The sequence below is a fragment of the Diceros bicornis genome, chromosome 16 (assembly GCF_020826845.1).
Source record: "Diceros bicornis minor isolate mBicDic1 chromosome 16, mDicBic1.mat.cur, whole genome shotgun sequence".
Taxonomy (NCBI): Eukaryota; Metazoa; Chordata; class Mammalia; order Perissodactyla; family Rhinocerotidae; genus Diceros; species Diceros bicornis.
Genome location: NC_080755.1, coordinates 12,049,141 through 12,071,571, shown reverse-complemented (window position 1 = coordinate 12,071,571; position 22,431 = coordinate 12,049,141). Strand labels below are relative to the sequence as shown.

Here is a 22,431-nt window from a genome sequence, read left to right as displayed (position 1 = left end):
CAGAAAATTCAACACCTAACCAAGGAACCGTGCCATTCGCATTCCCACAGCCCGGCGGGCCCAGCTCACATCTGGACGTAGCTGCCTTGATGCTTGGCCGTGGGTGTCCCTAAGACACCTCCTGACACTGTAGTTCAGCTCTGCCTGGGCGGCAGGTTGAGTTTCTTTCCTCTCATCTGTTTCCCATTAGTCTCCATCAGCCTCCCAGTTTCCTGGAGGTGTTTTCTATATGGTGCGGTTACCCACTAAGGAAAACCGCAACAAGAGAGCGGGGAGGCGAATTATAATAGAGCCTCTGCCAGGAGATCATGCCCATCACACTCACGTTCAGACTCCATCCCTCAATACCACCCGCACTGCAAAGGAGAACCTCCATGACAGAGTGTCTCAGAAGAGGCCACCAGGAGGGCACAGGCTATACAGTCAAGGCCTGGGTTCAAGTCTGAGCTCCTTTGTTCTAGCTTAAGTTATGTAACATCTTTGTTTCCTCATGGCTAAAAGGGGAAGAGGAGCACACAGTTCGAGCCACACGAGATCATGATGAGAATGAAATAAGAAATGTGTGTCCACGTACCTACAACATGGCCTGGCACATAGTGAGCAATCAATGTTGGCTGTGACCGCTATTGGTACTTCATTATATCAGGTATTCAGTGAGTGTTAAGTAGATCTGAATCTAAAATCTGATTGGTTAATGAGCTGCTATCCATGGAGTAAAAACCATATTATGTTCTGCCAATAGCACGAGGAGGGCAGGCAGAGCTTTCTGTTTGCTAGGAACATGAAGGTGCCCTCACCCTGCGCAGAGCCCCTCGCCTTCTTTCTACAGCAGGAGCCAATAGCCTGGGGGATGCAGCCCGACGATGGAGAATGAGGTAGTTTGCAGGCCTGCCTGGGTTGGTCACCACCCCTAGGCCCTCAGGGTTCTGACCCCTCCATCCACCCTCACATGAAGCTGACACTGTCACTGCACCCACAGCCCACACAACACACACACACCTCCCGACATGCCAGGACTCAGGAGTCACCATCTTGGTGAGCATGTTCAAAAGGTGACCAACCTCCAGGTCCAAAGCCATAAGGCCAAGGGGAGCCTGAGAGGCATGAGGAATGCAAATCAACATGGCAAGCCTGTGAGCAAACATCCACCAGGGAGGCCACCAGCCCGGCCCAGCAGGAGGGCCCAGTGAGAAGCAGAGTGTTCATTTATTCAAACCACAGGGTCTGAGAGCACGGCAGGTCTGCCGTTTTCCTTAATTAGTCCAGCCCCTAAAGGAAGAGTGTAGCTGACAGGGCAGGGTCCTCACCTGTCGAGCATAAGCGGAACAATAAATACTTCTGCAATGCTACCAGGAAGCCTGAGCTCACTTTCTTGCCACGCTCACCTTGGCACTGAGCTGAATATTTATTAGAAACTCTCTCCAACCATGACATTCAAGAGAACTGGTGGCCACTGCCCAGAATAGCAAGGCATCAGCCTGGGGGTTCTTCCCTTTCCCCAGTAAGTGAAACCCCAGGCCATCTGCAGCACAAAGACAGTGTCGAAGCCAGAGGAGGAGGGGTCTGGTGGACGGTGCTGTGCTGACACTCGGGCCTTCCCAGTGCCGACAGGAAAAGAGGTGGAGGACTGTGGGCTGTGCTTTCCGAGGATGGCACCATTCCCGCACCCACATCAGACTTTTCTTTTTATTGAAGTATAATATAAATACAGTAAAGTGCAGGAAGAGCTTGAATCTTAAGTGTACAGCTCATTGAATGTTTACACCTGTAAACCCCCATGTAACCATCACTAGATAGAAATACAGAACCTTCCCAGCATCTCACAAGGCTCCCTCACGCTCCTTCCCAATCAATACACCTCCATCCTGTGTCACCTATGTGGCCGCAGACTTTTTTTTATTGCTGTGTACTATTCTATTGCATGGATAGATCACAATTTATTTCTCCTTGACTGATGTACGGACTATTTCCTCCAGTTTGGGCCTATTATGAATAAAACTACTATGGATATTCTTGAACATGTCTTTTTAAAAAATAACAGTCTTACTGAGATATAAGACACATACTATAAAATTTGCCCTGTTAAAGCATACAATTCTATAGTTTTTAGTATATTCACAGAGTTATGCAACCATCACCTCTAACTCCGTAACATTGAACGTGTCTTGTTGTGGACATATGTCTTCATTTCTCTTGGGAATATCTCGGAGTGGCATTGCTGGCTCATAATACAGACCTTGTTTAGCTTTAGTGTTTTCTAAAGCAGAAATGTTATTCCACATCCTCATCAACACTTGGTATTGTCAGTCTCTCTAATTTTAGCATTCTGGTGGGTATGCAGTTGCACATCAGATTTAATACCACTTCTGTCTCAATTCTCCATTCTCTTATAACTAACCTAGTACAGACCGAAAGCCGCAATTTCCCTACTGAAGACTCATCCAACAATCTTTAAGGTGCATCCTTCTTCTTCTTTTTTTTTTTTAATAAACACCTGGGTAGGACTTCCAAAATGTTAGATAAAATGATAAATTAGGTTCCCTGAGTTACTTTAAAAATTGAAACAAGTACTTTAAAACATATGGTGGTACTTGAATCGATATATTTAAATGTCTCTTGATATCAGAACGGCAAAACGGAACACAGCAGATGAAGGCTCTCTATCGACACAGATCAGCGGCTCTCAAACTGTAGCCGATCCCAAAGGGCAAACAGCGTTTCAAACATTTGAAGCTCCCAAATCCTAACGTTTTCAGGGCACACAGAAGAAAGCAAAGAGCTCTGGATGGTGTGGCCGAATGGCAGCAAACGCTGGCAAATTGGACTAATAGTGCCAACGTGGCTTACAGTAGGACTTCTAAGGTGGGAATGCAGGGCCTGAAGTTAGAACACCTGTTGCTCTCACTTGAAGGAAAAAAATATGTTTTCACAGACGAAAATCCTCCTTTTGGGGTAGCAAGGGGCAAGGCACAGGTAACAACAGGTTACTGGATCACTGAAACTGAAGATTTCTATTCCAAGAAGATAAAGCTAACACAGTGTGAGAAAAAATACAATCTGTTTTCTTTCTTTGGAGGGAGAAGGGTAGTCATCATACAAACGACTAACTGGAGACTAAAAACAATGGCTGCTGATTCCATTTTCACTAAAAAACATAAGAGGTACTTTAACAGTCACCAAATACTTTTTTTTTTTTTTATTGATGTTTTAATGGTTTCTAACATTGTGAAATTTTGGGTTGTACATTTTTGTTTGTCCATCACCCCATATATGACTCCCTTCACCCCTTGTGCCCACCCCCCACCCCCACTTCCCGGGTAACCACAGTCCAGTTTTCTCTGTCCATGTGTTGGTTTATATTCCACATATGAGTGAGATCATACAGTGTTTGTCTTTCTCTTTCTGGCTTATTTCACTTAACATAATACGCTCCAGGCCCATCCATGTTGTTGCAAATGGGACGATTTTGTTTTTTTTTATGGCTGACTAGTATTCCATTGTATATATATACCACATTTTCTTAATCCAATCGTCAGTCGAGGGACACTTAGGTTGCTTCCACTTCTTGGCTATGGTGAATAATGCTGCAATGAACATAGGGGTGCATAAGCCTCTTTGGATTGTTGATTTCAGGTGCGTTGGATAGATTCCCAGTAGTGGGATGGCTGGATCATAGGGCATCTCTATTTTTAATTCTTTGAGGAATCTCCATACCGTTTTCCATAGAGGCTGCACCAATTTGCATTCCCACCAGCTGTGTATGAGGGTTCCTGTTTCTCCACATCCTCTCCAACATTTGTTGTTTTTTGTCTTGGTGATTATAGCCATTCTAACGGGCGTGAGGTGGTATCTTAGTGTTGTTTTGATTTGCATTTCCCTGATGATTAGTGATGTTGAGTATCTTTTCATGTGCCTATTGGCCATCTGTATATCTTCCTTGGAGAAGTGTCTGTTCATTTCCTCTGCCCATTTTTTGATCAGGTTGTTTGTTTTTTTGTTGTTCAATTGTGTGAGTTCTTTATATATTATGGAGATCAACCCCTTGTCAGATGTATGTTTTGCAAATAGTCTCTCCCAGCTGGTTGGTTGTTTGTTCATCTTGATTCTGGTTTCATTTGTCTTATAAAAGCTCTTTAGTCTGATAAAGTCCCACTTGTTTATTTTTTCTTTAGTTTCCCTAGTCTGGGTAGGCATGTCATCCGAAAAGATTCCTTTAAACCCAATGTCAAATAGTGTGTTGCCTATATTTTCTTCTATGAGTTTTATAGTTTCAGGTCTCACCTTCAGGTCTTTGATGCATTTTGAGTTAATTTTTGTGAATGGCGATAGCACATGGTCCACTTTCATTCTTTTGCATGTGGCTGTCCAGTTTTCCCAACACCATTTATTGAAGAGACTTTCCTTTCTCCATTGCATGTCCTTAGCACCTTTGTCGAAAATTAGCTGTCCGTATATGTGTGGTTTTATTTCTGGGCTTTCAATTCTGTTCCATTGATCTGTGTGTCTGTTTTTGTACCAGTACCATGCTGTTTTGATTACTATTGCTTTGTAGTATGTTTTGAAGTCAGGAATTGTGATGCCTCCTGCTTTGTTCTTTTTCTTTAGGATTTCTTTAGCTATTCGGGGTCTTTTGTTGCCCCATATAAATTTTAGTATTCTTTTTTCTATTTCTGTGAAGAATGTCATTGGGATTCTGATTGGGATTGCATTGAATCTGTAGATTGCTTTAGGTAATATAGACATTTTAACTATGTTTATTCTTCCAATCCACGTGCATGGGATATCTTTCCATTTCTTTATGTCATCGTGGATTTCCCTCAATAATGTCTTGTAGTTCTCATTGTATAGGTCCTTCACCTCCTTGGTAAGATTTATTCCTAGGTATTTTATTCTTTTTGATGCAATTGTAAATGGTATTATCTTTTTGAGCTCTCTTTCTGCTAGTTCATTATTAGCATATAGAAATGCAACTGATTTTTGTAGATTGATTTTGTACCCTGCAACTTTGCTGTAGTTGTTGATTGTTTCTAACAGTTTTCCAACAGATTCTTTAGGGTTTTCTATATATACAATCATGTCATCTGCAAATAGTGAGAGTTTCACTTCTTCGTTACCTATTTGGATTCCTTTTATTCCTTTTTCTTGCCTAATTGCTCTGGCCAAAACCTCCAGTACTATGTTGAACAGGAGTGGTGAGAGTGGGCAGCCCTGCCTCGTTCCTGTTCTCAGAGGAATGGCTTTCAGTCTTTCCCCGTTGAGTATGATGTTAGCTGTGGGTTTGTCATATATGGCCTTTATTATGTTGAGGTACTTTCCTTCTATTCCCATTTTATTGAGAGTTTTTATCATAAATGGATGTTGTATCTTGTCAAATGCCTTCTCTGCGTCTATTGAGACGATCATGTGGTTTTTATTCTTTGTTTTGTTGATGTGATGTATCACGTTGATTGATTTGCGGATGTTGAACCATCCCTGCGTCTCTGGTATAAATCCCACTTGATCATGGTGTATAAGTCACCAAATACTTTGCTATCCAAATTATGCATCTGGGAAAAATTGACCCTTTACACTTTCTTTGGCCAATATGTGTGGAGGGCCGGGCCCTCAGCCAGGTTAGGCATATAACCTGGAGTCAGATATCCTCGCCTTCCTCAGGCTGACATCCACGAGGGTGCCGGGAAGTACAGTGACCGGGAGAGAAAGTGGGCATGTTTATTTATCAAATCTTGACTGATCACCTACCATATTCTGGGCCAAACACAAGCACACGCCTGGCAAATAGTGCAGAAAGACACAAAGCCCCAACCAGGGCCTAATGGCCTGAGGTGAGGCAGGAGAGAAACGAGATAGAATTCTTCTTGGGGACAGAGGCAACCAGGGGCCTGTTCCCCTGGGCACCCCACGCCCCAGAAGTCACACTACAAGGCAGATGTGGAAATGCAGCCAGGGAGAGCCTGCTCCCCACACAATCCCCCGACAGTGCCCCCAGAAGTGTACAGAAACAATCAAATAAAATCACAGTCTAACAGCTAGTTGTGTTTACATGGTACCATGCAATTCATTGTTGACTGAAAACACTTTTCTCACCACATATGTGACTAACTGGCTATTTTGGAGTCATATAAACAAGCACAACCTGCTTGTACTTAACTGTCTGGACTTATGGTCAGACACAGTCTACTTATATTTAAACAAAAACAAAACACCACCAAAAATCTTAACCTAAAGAGCAAAGTGCTGATGTAGCATCAAGAGGAGAAAAAGCAAGTTTGGATTACTTTTTGTAAGAAAGAGAGAAACTTTAAACAGGAAAAAATGAGCAAATGACTATTTATACTTCAGACAAATTCCACTTTGGGGGATAAATCAGGGGAACAAGTGTGGGGTGGCCCCCGGTGGGGTACCTGAGGCCCCGCGGTGCCAGGCCACCAAGATGTCTCTAAGGCACAACGGGATGGAATAATTTCACAAAATCGCACCAAGTAAATATCTACTAAAAGTCTTTCAAATCCACAACATTCCTTTCTATCATGCGTCAAAACCTATCTTTCCCATGACAAAAGTCTGCTCATTTAGATTTCCCAAGAACTGTTTCATTTTATTAGCTTTGACTGCCACAGCTCATTATCTTCTGACACAGGCACCAGTTCTGCCCATGGTCTGCCCTCTGGTTTGGGCGTGGACAAGGCCTCAAGAGCTCTTTGCTGATTACCCTACAGCCACACCTCAGGGAGCTTGGTTCTAGGGATATGGATAGAGGGTCTTTACAAGGAAAAGCAAACTCAAACAGAATGAAGGGCACAATTAAAGAAAGGAGCATGTGCATCACAAGAGCACAGTCAAAGGGACTTCACAAGCTACATGCAGAATTGCACCATTATTTCTGATGGGAGTGCACAAACCTGCAAAGGTGTGTGAAATAAGACCAGTGTCTTCAAGCATTCACTTGGCACTCATCTATTCGATGCTATCCTACCATGAACCAAGTACTCATCAATTCATGCCCCAACGGAGGCCTTATAAACTTCCCCAATTAACTGGCCTTTGTGTTGCAAAAATCACTTTAATTTTAGTGATTTTAAATTATCTTGGATACTAACAGTGCCCATCTAAACCTTGCAGTCAGAAAATTTACAGAAATTCAGGGTATTTCCTTAGTAAATGAACTAAAGCAAATTCATTCAGGTCAAAAGTTGTGAAACCCAGAATTGTTATCATATTTTTGCAGCACAGAACATTGTGATGATCAATGGCACTAAAAATAGCCTAGAAAAAATTAGAAGTTCATAATCGGAAACAAAAACAACAACCTTATCCAAAATAGCAAAATGTCCATTAACATCACTCGCTTCCCTATGAATTATTTTGACAATAGGAAATGGAATTTAAATTTTTTTATTTAATCCCAAACTGTATTTCCCTTCCCATGTGCTCTCTGGGAAAACCTTGTTCATAAACAAAAAATTCCCAGATAACTTTTCTGCTGACTGCTTCCACAGAGCTCACCCAGAGCAGAGCGCCTCCCCCACTTGCCACTGTATGCTCCTGTCGCTTCCACAATGATGTCATGGAAAGACATCGACATGCTGTTATTATTGCCCAGTGAGAGACTGTAAAGGAAATTATGCTCTGCCTCTAGGTTTTAATTTTCCATGAAAAATTATTCTCATTGCCATAGCTGCTTAGACTGTAAAAAAGAAAAATGATTTAATTAGGAAACAGCCATAATTAGATTTTTTAAGCACACTCTTTCAACATAAAAGTTACATTACAGCACAGCTTCACCGGGTTTCATGATTTATTTTCATCAGACCATTCCAAAACACATTAAGGTGCTGAATAACAACTGAAGGAAGAAAAAAAAGGAATACTAAGCTGCTACACAGAAAGTTATCTATTCCAAAGAGCGAGGAGGAGTCTTAAGAAGCTGAGAAGAGGGAAGAAATTCAGATAGTGGATGGAGGGGAGCAGCCTCCCCTTTTGTGATTCCCTTTCCCATCCAGGAAGCACAGAGAGACACAACAGGCTCTCTCCATCTGACAGACAGTGATGATGAGGATGAGAATGACGACGATAAAGAAGTAATCGTGCTCACTTCAGCAGCCCATGTACTAAAATTAGGATGATACTGAGAAGATTAGTATGGCCCCTGAGGGAGGATGACGCACAAATTCGTGAAGTGTCCACATTTTTTGTAGCGATGTGTGGTGATGGATGTTAACTAAACTTATTGTGTTGATCATTTCACAACATATGGAAATATCAAATCATTACGTTGTATACCCAAAACTAATACAATGTCATACATCCATTATACCTCAACAAAACTGGGGGGAAAAGAAGTAATAGCAGTAATAGGGGAGGAAGTAGAAGGAGGAAGACAGCTAACACTGTTCAACAGAGACTTGACCTAATGAAAGCACAACGTGATGGGTGTCGTAACAACACTCCTAGGGTTTTTCTGTGGTCTGTTCATGTGTTTGTGTGTGTGTGCATATGTGTGTATACAAGTGCATGCCAGAAATTGAACCAAAGAAGTCTGATTCCAGAACCTGAAAGATTTGTTTACTTGTCACCTCCTCAGAAGTTCAAGGGATGATTCAATGCTAAGCCTGGGAACTTCCTTTCAAATATATCTAAAAAAATTAAGTGGAGAGTAAAAAATTATGTTATTTAGAAGTAATGAAATCTGTGTGATTCCATATTAAAAAAACATTAAGCTGCTCCTTCTTTTTTTTTTTTAATTCTACCGGAAACAGCAAGAGTTTTACCAATGGTCTTCGAGACATTTTAAAATTCCAAACATCGAACTCTAACAGCATCTGTTGACAATTTTACAAGTTCATCCTATATTTAAAACAGGTTTAATTTTATCTAGTAAACCACATAGCCAAGACTGCTTCTTAGTTCAATATCTTGGCAACAGGTCAACAGAAATGTCAACATGTCACTGAAAAAAGCAAGACATTAGGCCTTGCTGCGGAGACCTGGCTAAACAGCCTGTGAGACAGGCAGTCAAAACTCAGAAAAATCTCTATCCAGTTAAGAGTTCTTCGGAAGGATAAATCAATGGAGGTTGAAACTTACCAGCAGAATCCTCTCAACTCTTTTAGGAGCAACTCCTATATGGGAAGCACAGTTCAGGAGTGTGGTCATGTTACTATACAGGGAGGTGTTGTTATGGAGACAGCTTTGAAGGCTCCCTGGCAATCCCAGGGTATAATTAAGGCTAGTGATCACGGAACAGCCAGCAGGGTGGTCTCCATGGAAACCATCAAACATACATTTTCACAGGCACAGCAACTGTTCTGAATCAATGACTCTTTATATAGGTTTAAAAACATTGTCAATGGTGCATCAATTGCCTCTTGTTAGATAACATCTGATTTAAAAAGCTGAGAGAGACCTTGTTCTCATGCATGCTGAATTCTGAGCAGTGTCTAGAGTGGGCAGTCCACCACTAAATTTACTACCTAGAACTAGTGAATACAAATGGTAAATTCAGACTCAGGAAATCAATGGTTAATTTGGTGAAAGAATTAAACCAGTGGTTGACAGAGTCAAGAAGGGTCTGCCAACTGTTGGCACTCACTATTCTAGGGCTGTCTAAATATTATTCAACCCTCTCAGTATGGTAGACATTATTATTATATGTGTTTACAGAGGAGAAAATGAAGCACACACCTAGAAAGTGGCAGACCTGGGACTCAAACCTAGGTCAAAATTAAGTCTTGGTCTGGGTTTCTATGACTTTACATAATGCTCTGTGTTTACACAGCACTTTGTCACTCCCCAGCTATCTTCACATACATTATCTCATATATTCTGCTTTTATCTTGAAACATTGAGGAGTCCGAGTTCTAGAATCTTCTAATTTTGCAATATTTTACCCCTTTTTCCTTGCCTCCTTGCTCCACTTCTGCATTCACCACACATTCCAGGTTTGAAGACTCACATGGGACCATGTCTAAGAAGGCTTCCCCATCTTGCACCCAGACTGTGAGAACAGCATTCTATCCTAAGCAGCAATGGGAAGGCAAACTCCATTCCATTAGCATGAATTTTAACTGTTCAAACTCTAAATAAAAACAGGAACAAACATTCCACTTAACCACTTATAGCATTTACACATAATCTTCCATGAGAGAAGGTGGAATTTAGTAATAGGGATGGAAGAAGGCCAGATTGCTGAGTGGTTTCCTATTTTATTCTGATCGGTTCTATTACAGACTTTAAATCTGGCAAATGCTTTATTAAGTAGGCACTGATAGTTAATAATATGGCTCCCAGCAGATCATCATTATATATAATCCTACAGTTGAATGTACATGCATCAGCATTTAGTCTTCAATATCAGAGACAGTCAGCACTGTCAGAGCTCATTAGAATCATAACATTTTTTGAGCTATCTTTAGATACTAGTCCAGACTCCTCGCCTTATGGACAAAACAGCTGAGGACTAGAGGGGCTCAGTACAGAGCCATCAAAACCAAATAGTGAATACTCTTTCCTTTCCTTTTCCCCATGAAACCTCTGTCCCTCTACCACGCGTCTCATGGGAAAGCCCCCCTCCTATCTATCACTGCCCTTCAGCAAAAAGGCTTTCCATTTTCTCTAAAGCGAGCCCCCCATCCTCCTTCCACCTCCCATTGAACCTTGTTCTCCCAATTTCCCCTCACTCCCTAGCATCTTTAAATCTCTCTGTATAAGGGTGTCTTCTTTTCTAGTTTCAAGCCTGCCCAAGTCCTTCTTTTCCTAGAAAAGAAGTTGTCTTCACTAGATCTGGCTCTCCCCCTGCCCACCCCCAATCACAATCTTCTCTCCACTTCTTATGCATTCTTGGGTATTTATGATCCATCTTCTGCCCCACTCCCATCCCTACCCTTTACCAAAACTGTTTCCTCAAAGGCTAGCAATGTCCTTGCTCTAGTCTTTTCTCAATCTGGTGCCATTTTGCTTTACTCTTTAAAATGCTTCCTTAGACGTCACCAAACTGAACTTTCCCGGTTCCCCCTTTTACCTCCCTGCTAGTTTTTCTCTCTCCTCTCTTTATTGGTCCCTGGCATCCACGCATCTCCCAAGGTAAGTCCTAGGCCTCTGCTCTGCTCTGCCCAAATCCTTTCCCTCTTTCAGTGAGCTCACAGATTTATTCATTTTCTTGATTTCAACTCCATCTCTACAGGCAAGGCCCAAATAGACATGCAAAGCCCTGATCTCTCACCTACATTTCACTCCATGTTTCCAACACAAAGCAGCTCCTTTTAGATGTTTTGCACCATACACATTTGTCTAAAATCTATTTCACCAGGTTTCTCTCCCAAAGATGTTCTTTCACAAGCACACCCGTTCTGGCTGTACTGCCATGGATTTCCCATGTCTCTAGCTACAAACCTGGGAGGCATTTGTGTGCCCATCCATCACTCCTTGTCTACAAACTCTCACCACACGCTCCCTCCTGTTCTAAAATGATCTGAGTCTTTGTCATCTAAGTCTTTTATCATATCACACAATTATATGATAAATAATTAATATTTATTTTTCTTCAAATTGTCAGGCAAGTTGACCTTTCATCTTTATTCTTGCCATCACTACCTTGATTTACGTTCCTTCTAAATGCTTGGAACACATTTCCAATCTGTTTAAAGCACCACTGCTCCAATCACCAGTAAGGAGATCGAAACAGTAATCAAAAACCTCCCCAAAAATAAAAGTTCAGGACCAGATGGCTTCCCTGGTGAATTCTACCAAACATTCCAAGAAGACTTAATACCTATCCTTCTCAAACTCTTCCAAAAAATTGAGGAGGAGGGGAAGGTCCCTAACTCATTCTACGAAGCCAACATTACCCTGAGACCAAAACCAGACAAGGACAACATAAAAAAAGAAAATTACAGGCCAATATCACTGATGACATCGACGCAAAAATCCTCAACAAAATACTAGCAAATCGCATACGTTAAAAAGATTATACACCATAATCAAGTGGGATTTATTCCAGGTATGCAGGGATGGTTTAACATTCGCAAATCAATCAACGTGATACACCACATTAATAAAATGAAGAATAAAAATCACATGATCATCTCAATAGATGCAGAGAAAGCATTTGACAAGATACTGCATCCATTTATGATAAAAACTCTGAATAAAATGGGTATAGAAGGAAAGTACCTCAACATAATAAAGACCATATATGAGAAACCCACAGCTAATATCATCCTCAATGGTGAAAAACTGAAAGCTATCCCTCTAAGAACAGGAACCAGACAAGGATGCCCACTGTCACCACTCCTATTTAACATAGTACTGGAAGTCCTAGCCAGAGCAATCAGGAAAGAAAAAGAAATAAAAGGGATCCAAATTGGAAAGGAAGAAGTGAAATTCTCACTATTTGCAGATGACATGATTTTATATATAGAAAACCCTAAAGAATCCACCAGAAAACTTTTAGAAGTAATAAACGAATACAGTAAAGTTGCAGGATACAAAATCAACATACAAAAATCAGTTGCATTTCTATACACTAACAACGAAGTAGCAGAAAGAGAAATTAAGAATACAATCCCATTTACAATTACAACAAAAAGAATAAAATACCTAGGAATGAACTTAACCAAGAGGTGCAAGAGCTGTACATGGAAAACTATAAAACATTGCTGAAAGAAATTGAAGACGACACAAAGAAATGGAAAGGTATTCCGTGCTCGTGGATTGGAAGAATTAACATAGTTAAGATGTCCATACTTCCTAAAGCCATCTATAGATTCAATGCAATCCCTATCAAAGTTCCAACAACATTTTTCACAGAAATAGAACAAAGAATCCTAAAATTTATATGGAACAACAAAAGACCCCGAATAGGTAAAGGAATCCTGAGAAAAAAGAACAAAGCTGGAGGTATCACACTCCCTGATTTCAAAATATACTACAAAGCTATAGTAACCAAAACAGCATGGTACTGGCACAAAAACAGACACACAGATCAATGGAACAGAATTGAAAGCCCAGAAATAAACCCACACATCTATGGACAGCTAATCTTTGACAAAGGAGCCAAGAACATACAATGGAGAAAAGAAAGTCTCTTCAACAAATGGTGTTGGGAAAACTGGATAGCCACGTGCAAAAAAATGAAAGTAGATCCTTACCTTACACCATACACAAAAATTAACTCCAAATGGATTAAAGACTTGAATGTAAGACCTGAAACTATGAAACTTCTAGAAGAAAACATAGGCAGTACTCTCTTCGACACTGGTCTTAGCAACATATTTTCAAGCACCATGTCTGACCGGGCAAGAGAAACAATAGAAAAAATAAACAAATGGGACTACATCAAACTAAAAAGCTTCTGCACAGCAAAGGAAACCATCAACAAAATGAAAAGATAATCTAACAACTGGGAGAAGATATTTGCAAACCATACACCTGATAAGGGCTTAATCTCCAATATATAAAGAACTCATGCACCTCAACAACAAAAAAACTACCAACCCAATTAAAAAATGGGCAAAAGACCTGAACAGACATTTCTCCAAAGAAGATATACAGATGGCCAACAGACACATGAAAAGATGTTCAAAATCATTAACTATCAGGGAAATGCAAATCAAAACTACAATGAGATATCACCTCATGCCCGTCAGAATGGCTATAATTAACAAGACAGGAAACAACATGTGTTGGAGAGGATGTGGAGAGAAGGGAACTCTCATACACTGCTGGTGGGAGTGCAAACTGGTGCAGCCACTATGGAAAACAGTATGGAGATTCCTCAAAAAATCAAGGATAGAACTACCATATGATCCAGTTATTCCACTGCTTATTTATCCAAAGAACTTGAAAACACCAATGCGTAAAGATACATGCACCCCTGTGTTCATTGCAGCGTTATTCACAATAGCCAAGACTTGGAAGCAACCTAAGTGCCCATCAAGGGACGAATGGATAAAGAAGATGTGGTATATATACACAATGGTATACTACTCAGCCATAAGAAATGATGAAATCCAGCCATTTGTGACAACATGGATGGACATTGAGGGTATTATGCAAAGTGAAATAAGTCAGAGGGAGAAGGTCAAATACCGTATGATTTCCTTCATTAAGTAGTAGATAATAACAACAATAAACAAACACATAGAGACAGACATCGGATTGGTGGTTACCAGAGGGGAAGGGAGGAGGGAGGAGGGCAAAAGGGATAATTCGGCACATGTGTGTGGTGATGGGTTGTAATTAGTATTTGGGTGGTGAACATGATGTAATCTATGCAGAAATAGAAGTATCATGATGTACACCTGAAATTTATACAATGTTATAAACCAATGTTACTGCAATAAACAAAAAATTTTAAAAAAATTAAAAAAAAAAAAAGCACCACTGCCATATTAACCTGCTTAAAACATTATTTACCCGTGGTCAGTCCCATTCAGAGGCTCACAGTAGTCTCTGTGGAGGCTTTTCCTCTCACACCTCCACACTCTCCTCCTCCTTTAGTCAAATTTATTTCCTCATGCTTCCCCACTGCATATCTTGCCTCAGGGCCCCTGCCACTCATCCTGCAGGCCCTCCTTCCAGCCTTCCACCTTTCCCAGGCAACCAGCACTAGTAGGGGCCAGTTTAGTCACTCCGTGGCCTCAGCTACTCACAGACCTCTCCCTTTTCCCAACTCCTGAAGTCAGTACCAGCCGGCTCAGCAATGTCCTTTAACAGTCTTACTCTTGTCACTTCTACCTTCTCTTCTAGATTATAAAATGCCCTAGGCAAGCACTACTCATATACTAACGCATTCCTCCACCCCACATTCCAAAGGCTTCTGAACAAATGTTGACTGATTGGAAGAATCATGTCCAAAAAGAAAGCCATTCAAAGAGAGACCATATAACCTTGATATAAGACATTTCTAATACCACCAAAACGATAAGAATCTAGTATGTCTTAAAATCCCATGGAATAATAGCTGTTTCAGGCAGGCAGTAAATTATGACACTGTTGGGGAAGGGACTAGGGGAGGCGAGCGAGGCACCTAGGGTGTGACATTTAAGGAAGCACTCATTCATTCTCAGGTGCGACCCTCCACTGCATGGCCCTGAGCCTCGTGAGAGCCACCCTAGTCCCTGCCTTGTGCACCTTAAAGATGAAACTCTAACAATCAAAAAACAAACTAAACCAAATCAAGAGACACATTCTAGGTAAACTACAGAAAAGTTCTTTTCTTAGAGCTATAAAAAGAACAGATCAGAAAACCAAGAACAGACTTGGTTTTCTGGTCTACCTCTGCCTTCAGGGTACTAAATTGTGGCAGCATCTCTGGTATTAGCTTAAAGGAAGAAAGCATTCTTATGGAAAGAGCTTTGAAATGTGGAGGAAACACTCAGGACTCTAGTGTGGGGGCGGGGGGGGGGGTGCTGTGCTGCTCTCTGGAAATGCCTCTCCTCTCCTGGGTTCATCGTCAACATAAACTCACTCTGGCCTCAGCTGCTTCTTCCCAATGGATGCTGAGAACTCCAGCTGGTTTGAAGTTAACAAGGATGAGACAAGGCACTACTCAATCCAGGACAAATTCTCATCTGAGAACTTAAATCTGCTGGAGAAACCCACTAGGAGAAAAATGAAAGCTCATACCACATCTTCTTTATATGTTTTTCATTGCTTTTCTCTTAAATTTATTCACTTTTTCCAGAATCTATGCTTTACATTACAAGTGGGGAGATATCCCAAGACTTTACGAAGATGCAGTTAGATTTCGCATGGCTGAATTTGCCAAAATGAAAGGAAGAATTTTTTTTCAAGTTGCTAAATATTGTTATTTTTAGCTTCTTAGACTGTTTCTCCAATTCCCAAAGAGAAAAACGATAATAATAGTGATAACAATATAAAGCGACTTAGAATGCACTTCTTTTCCATGGTGAGCATTCTCAACCCAAGGAAGATACTGAGAAAGATGAGGACCAGAGAGAAGCATGGATGCCCTCCCTCAGAACTTGGAAGTGATGAAGTTGATGTGACAACTCCTTACAAAATGGCAGAGAATGAGTCCTTTCGGAGCAAGGAAAAAGGCACTCTCAGTCCCCGAATGACCTCTTTGCCTGTGTATCTTTGAGTTTTTCACAGATTCCAAATTCTCCTCTGGGGCCAATGGAATATCTTTCTGAGTCACTTTCTGAATATGCTGGCACCCAGTAGAGTCACAATGACATCATGGGGAAATGCTGTATTGCTAAATACAATTATGTATTTAAAATGTCAGCACATTTTGATGCGTAGGTGGCCCAAAGAATGGGTAAATATTCTGCTACTGAGGATAACAGAGTTTGTTTTCAAATATAAAAGAAAAAGGAGAGAGAAAAGGAGAGAGATTGTTTGATGTACTGAGGCTCGACGAGACCTTAATGGCTCATCTAATCCAATCCTCCACATTTAAGAAGGATTAGCCTTAAACCACAGCAGCCAATTAAAAATCCTTCCACTTTTGAATTAACTACAGAGGAGGAAATTATAAACCTCCCTCAGAGTTTAAGAAGAAAAGAAAAAACAAGACAAATAAAAAGGAGACTCATGAAAGTAGTAGCCAAATAGGCAAAGCCACATAGAGTCATGCGCCGCATAACGACCTTTCAGTCAACAACGGACTGCATCTATGACGGTGCTCCCAAGAGATTAGTACCATATAGCCTAGGTGCGTAGCAGGCTATGCCATCCAGGTTTCTATAAGTGCTGTGGGGGAGGAAGGAATTTTCCTCTACCCTTCTAAGTTTTTCCGGCTGGTCTAAAAAGAACTAAATTGACATGAGACAGATTAACAGGAGAAAAACAAACAAAAGTTTAATAACATGTACACAGGGGAGAAACCCAGGAAAACCACGTGACCGGCCAAAATGGCTGAAGCCACTACCTTAAATACTATCCTCAGCTAAAGAAAAAAAAGATGTTGGGAGTGGGGAGAGTCAGGGACTTCAAAGGAAAGGAAGGCAATTCACAGGTAGGTGAAAAGGAGCAAATGTTTGGAAAATGAGTGTTTGTTGGCCACAGAGAAACAGAAGAACACAGAGAGGAGCCCAGCAAACAGGTTTTTATAGGTTCCTCCCTATATAGAACTACCATCTAGCTCATGTTATGCTAAAGTGATAGCTCACTTCCTGAGACAGGTTTCTTTTTTTTTTTCTGAATTCTTTTAGGCAGTTAAGGGGGAGGTAACAAGAAAAACTCTCTGAGTCTTTTGCTTCTTAAAAATAATCAGCCTAAAATAATCCTCGTGTTAAAGAGACACATTTTGGTGTGGCCAATTTTGTTCCCCTTCAGTACACACTATGATGTTTGCACAATGATGAAATCACCTAATGAGTTAAGCGATGCATGACTGTACAGAAAGTAAAAACGTCCTTCCTAATCCTAAAAGACAAGATCTAAGCACGATTCTTTGAGCACTACTGCTTTACAGCTTTCAGGGATGATTTACACGCCATAAAATTCACCCATTGTAGGGGCTGGCCTGGTGGTGTAGTGGTTAAGTTCATGGGCTCTGCTTCAGCGGCCCGGGGTTCGCAGGTTCGGATCCCGGGTGCAGACTTACGCACTGCTTATCAAGCCATACTGTGGCAGGCGTCCCACATATGAAGTAGAAGAAGATGGGCACTGATGTTAGCCCAGGGCCAATCTTCCTCAGCAAAAAGAGGAGGGTTGGCAATAGATGTTAGCTCAGGGCTACTCTGCCTCACAGAAAAAAAAAAAAGAAAAATCACCTATTGTACATGTAAAATTCAATGACTTTTAGTAAACACATTTAATAAATTAATTTAAATGATGGTGCAACCATCACCACAACCCAGTTTTAGAACTTTTCCATTACCTAAAAAAAGGTCCCTCGAACCTTTTTGCAGTCAATCTCTGCTCCAAGAAACCATCAGTATGCTTTCTGTCTCTATAAATTGTTTTGGACTTTCACATAAATGGAATCATACTATATGTATGCTTTTTTGATTGGCTTCTTTCACTTAGCATAATGTTTTTTTTTTTTAATAATTTTATTTATTTATTTTCTTCCCCCCAAAGCCCCAGTAGATAGTTGTATGTCATAGCCGCACATCCTTCTAGTTGCTGTATATGGGACTCGGCCCCAGCATGGCTGGAGAAGTGGTGCGTAGGTGCGCGCCCGGGATCCGAACCCGGGCCGCCAGCAGCGGAGCGCGCGCACTTAACCGCCAAGCCACAGGGCCAGCCCGAGCATAATGTTTTTGAGATTCACTTATATTGTAGCAATGCATTCATTTTTATTGCTGAATAGTATCCCACTGAATGTATATACTACATCTTGTTTATACATTCACCAGTTGATGGACATTTAGATTGTTTCCAGTTTTTGGCTATTATGAATAATGCTGCTATGAGCATTCATGTTTAAGTCTTTTTGCTACACATCTTTTCATGTCTCTTGAGTAGATTCCTAGGAATAGAATTTCTGGGTTGTACAGTCAGTTTATGCTTCACCTTTTAAGAAATTACCAAACAGTCTTCCGAAGTGGCTATACCATTTTGCATTCCCATCAGTAATTTATGAGGGTTCCAGTTTCTCCACATCCTCATCAGCACTTAACATTACCTACATTTTTTTATTATAGCCATCCTAGTGAGTGTGTAGTGGTATCTCACCATGGTTTTAATTTGCATTTTCCTAATGTCTAATGATGTCGAGGTCCTTTTTGTGCATTCGTGAACCATCCATACATCTTCTTTAGTGAAATATCTATTCAATTCTTTTGACCACTTTCAAATTGGGTTGTATGTAGTCTCATTAAACTGTAAGAATTCTTTATATATTCTGGATACAAATCCTTTATCAGATATACAATTTGCAAATATTTTATCCCAGGCTGTGGCTTATCTTTTCATTTTCTTAATGATGTTTTTTAAATTCCAAGAGATTTTAATTGAAATGAAATCCAATTTATCAATTATTTTATGGCTCATGTTTTTAGTGTCAAATCTAAGAACTCTTTGCCTAATCCAAGGTCATCAAGATTTTTTCCATGTTTTCTTCTAAGAGTTTTTTAGTTTTAGCTCTTACATTTAGGTCTACGATCCATTTTGAGTTAATGATGTGAGGCAAGGGTCTAAGTACTTTTTTTTTTTGGCATATGGATATCTGACTGTTCCAGCACCATTTGTTGAAAAGAAAATCCTTTCCCACTGAATTGCCTTGGAACCTTTGTTGAAAATCAACAGACCATGAATGCCTATCCTTACGCCAATACCACAACGTCTTGATTATTCTAGCCTTATAGCAAGTTTCCAAATTGTGTAGTTTAAGTCCTCCAACTTTGTTTTTCTTTTTCAAAATTGTTTTGGCTATTGCATTTCCAAATACATTTTAGGATCAGTTTGTGAATTTGTACAAAAAAGCCTACTGAGATTTTGATAGGGACTGCATTCAATCTACTGATCAATTTAGGAAGAATTACCATCTTAACAATATTGAGTCTCTCCCTTTATTGAGATCTTTAATTTCTCTCAGAAAGGTTTTGTAGTTTTCTGTGTAGAAATCTGGCACTTCTTTGTTAAATTCCAAAGTATTTTTTTCTTTTTGATGCTATTGTGAATGGAATTGTTTTCTTAACTTCATTTTTATGAACAACTGTTCATTACTAATATATAAAACTATAATTGATTTTTGTACATTGATCTTGCATCCTGAGACCTTGAGAAATTGTTTATTAGCTCAATTAATATTTTGCAGATTCCTTAGGGTTTTCTACATATAGGATAATGTCATCTGTGAATACATTTTTGTTGTTCTATTGCACTGCCCAAAACCTCCATACAATGTTGATAGAAGTGGTGAGAGTGAACATTCTTGTGTTGCTCCCAATCCTAGGGGGAAAGTATTCAGTCTTTCACCATTAAGTATAACGTTAGCTATAGGTTTTTCACAGATCCTCTTTATCAAGTTGAGGAGGTTCCCTTCTATTACTAGTTTGTTGAGAGTTTTAAATCATGAATGGATGTTGGATATTGTCATACGATTTTTCTGTACCTATTGACATGGCTATACATTTTTGTTCTTTACTTTATTAATATAATGTACTACATTAATTTTCATATGTTAAACCAACTTTGCATTCCTGGGATAAATCTCACTTGATCATGGTATATAATCCTTATATGTTGCCAATTTGGTTTGCTAGTATTTTGTTAAAGATCTGTGTTCATGAGGGATCTATGTCAACGAGGGATACTGGTCTGTAGTTTTCTTACGATTTTTTGTCTGGCTTTAGCATCAGTGTAACTTACCTTATAAAATAAACTGCGAGTTATTCCCTCTTCCTCTACTTTCTAAAAGAATATGCAAAGAAAAATATTTCTTCTTTAAATGTTTGATAGAATTCATCAGTAAAGCCAATTGGGCCTGAGCTTTTCTTTGTGGAAAGATCTTTAATTACTGCTTACATTTATTTACTTGTTATGGATGTATTAAGATTTTCCATTTCTTTTTGAGTCAATTTGTGCCTTTCTGGGAATTTGTCCATTTCATCTAAATTGTCTAATCTGCTGGAATAAAGTTATTCATAATATACAATCCTTTTAGTTTCTATAGGATCATTAGCCATGTACCTTCTTTCATTTCTAATTTGTTTTTCTTTTCTTTTTTTTTTTGTGAGGAAGATCAGCCCTGAGCTAACATCCATGCCAATCCTCCTCTTTTTGCTGAGGAAGACTGGCCCTGGGCTAACATGTGTGCCCATCTTCCTCCACTTTATATGGGACGCCGCCCACAGCATGGCCTGACAAGCGGTGCATCGGTGCGCGCCCAGGATTCAAACTGCTACACCACTGGGCTGGCCCCTAATTTGTTTTTTCTTTTTGCTGAGGAAGATTGGCCCTGAGCTAACATCTCTGCCCATCTTCCTCTATTTTGTATATGGGATGCCACCACAGCATGGCTTGAAGAGTGATGCGCAGGTCTGCACCCAGGATCCAACCCTGTGAACCCTGGGCCACTGAAGCAGAGCATGCAAACTTAACTACTATGCCACCTGGCCAGCCCCCCATTTCTTTTTGATAATTTGTATTTTCTTTCTTATTTTATTGGTCTGTCTAGCTAGAGGTTTGTCAATTTTGTTGATGTTTTCAAAGAACCAAAATTGATTTTATCTATTGTTTTTCTGTTTCCTACTTCATTAATTTCCACTCTAAACTTTATCGTATCCTTCCTTTTGCTGGCTTTGGGTTTAGTTTGCTCTTCTTTTTTTAGTTTCTTAAAGTGGAACTTAGGTTATTGATATGAGACCTTTCTTCTTTTCTTATATGGGTGTTTACAGCTATAAATTTCCCTCTAAGCACTATTTTAGCTGCATCCAATAAATTGAGATGTTATATTTTTGTTTTTATTTGATTCAAAATCTTTTAAATTTCCTCTGTGATTTCTTCCTTGCCCCATGGGCTATTTACAAGTATGTTATTTAATTTCCAAATAAATGAGATTTTCTTAGATTTTTTTTCTGTTGTGAATTTCAAATTTAATTCTGCTGTGGTCAGAGCACATACTTTATATGACTTCAAACGTTTTAAATTTACTGAGACTTGTTTTGTGACCCAGGATAACATCTATCCTGGAGAATATTCCATGTGTGCTTGAGAAGAATGTATTCTGCAATCAGTGGGTGGAGTGTCATATAAATGTCAGTAGGTCAAGTTGGTTGATAGTGTTGTTCAAGTCATCTATATCCTTCTGCATCTTAACTTTTCTATCTAGTTATTCTACTAACTGTTGAGAGTACAGTAGTGGAACCTCCAATTATTAGTGTTGAATAGTCTATGTCTCCTTTCTATTGTCACTTTTTGCTTCATATATTTTGGAGTGCTGTTGTTAGGTGTGTATACATTTATAACTTATATCTTCCTAACGTATTAACTCTTTTATAATCATTAAATGTCCTTGTTTTTCTCTAGTAATATTCCTGTCAAAAAGTCTATTTTGTGTGATTTTAATAAAGTCATTAACCTGGCTCTCTTATGGCTCCTGTTCGCACAGTTTATGTTTTTCCATCCTTTTACTTTTAGTCTATTTGTGTCTTTCAATCTATGGTGTGTCTCTGGTAGACAGCATATAGTTGAATCTTGCTTTTTTATCCAGTTTGACAATCTCTGCCTTTTGAGTAGAGTATTTGGTCCATTCATATTTAATGTAATTATTGATATGGCTGCAAGCAACAAATCTCTCAATCTTTATCTGAGAATGTCTTTATTTCTTGTTTATACTTGAAGGATAGCTATGCTGTATACCAAATTCTTGGTTAACAGGTTTTTCTTTCAGCATGTTAAATGTGTTATCTTCTGCCTTCTGGCATCCATTGTTTTTGATGAGAACTTAGCCATTAATTGTATTGTTGTTCTCTCATATGTTTTGAATCATTTTTCTCTTGCTGCTTTCAA

General features: G+C 39.7%; 1 protein-coding gene and 1 non-coding gene across 3 annotated transcripts in view; one reads left to right on the top strand and one right to left on the bottom strand.

Moving 5' to 3' along the window:
• Nucleotides 1-22,431, bottom strand: part of TMEM241 (transmembrane protein 241) — a 128,781-nt gene that overhangs the window by 32,381 nt on the left and 73,969 nt on the right. The gene's annotated exons all lie outside the window — the stretch shown is intronic.
• LOC131415516 (U6 spliceosomal RNA) lies at nt 8,088-8,194 on the top strand. The gene has a single exon (XR_009222481.1). It is a non-coding gene; the product is annotated as a U6 spliceosomal RNA (small nuclear RNA).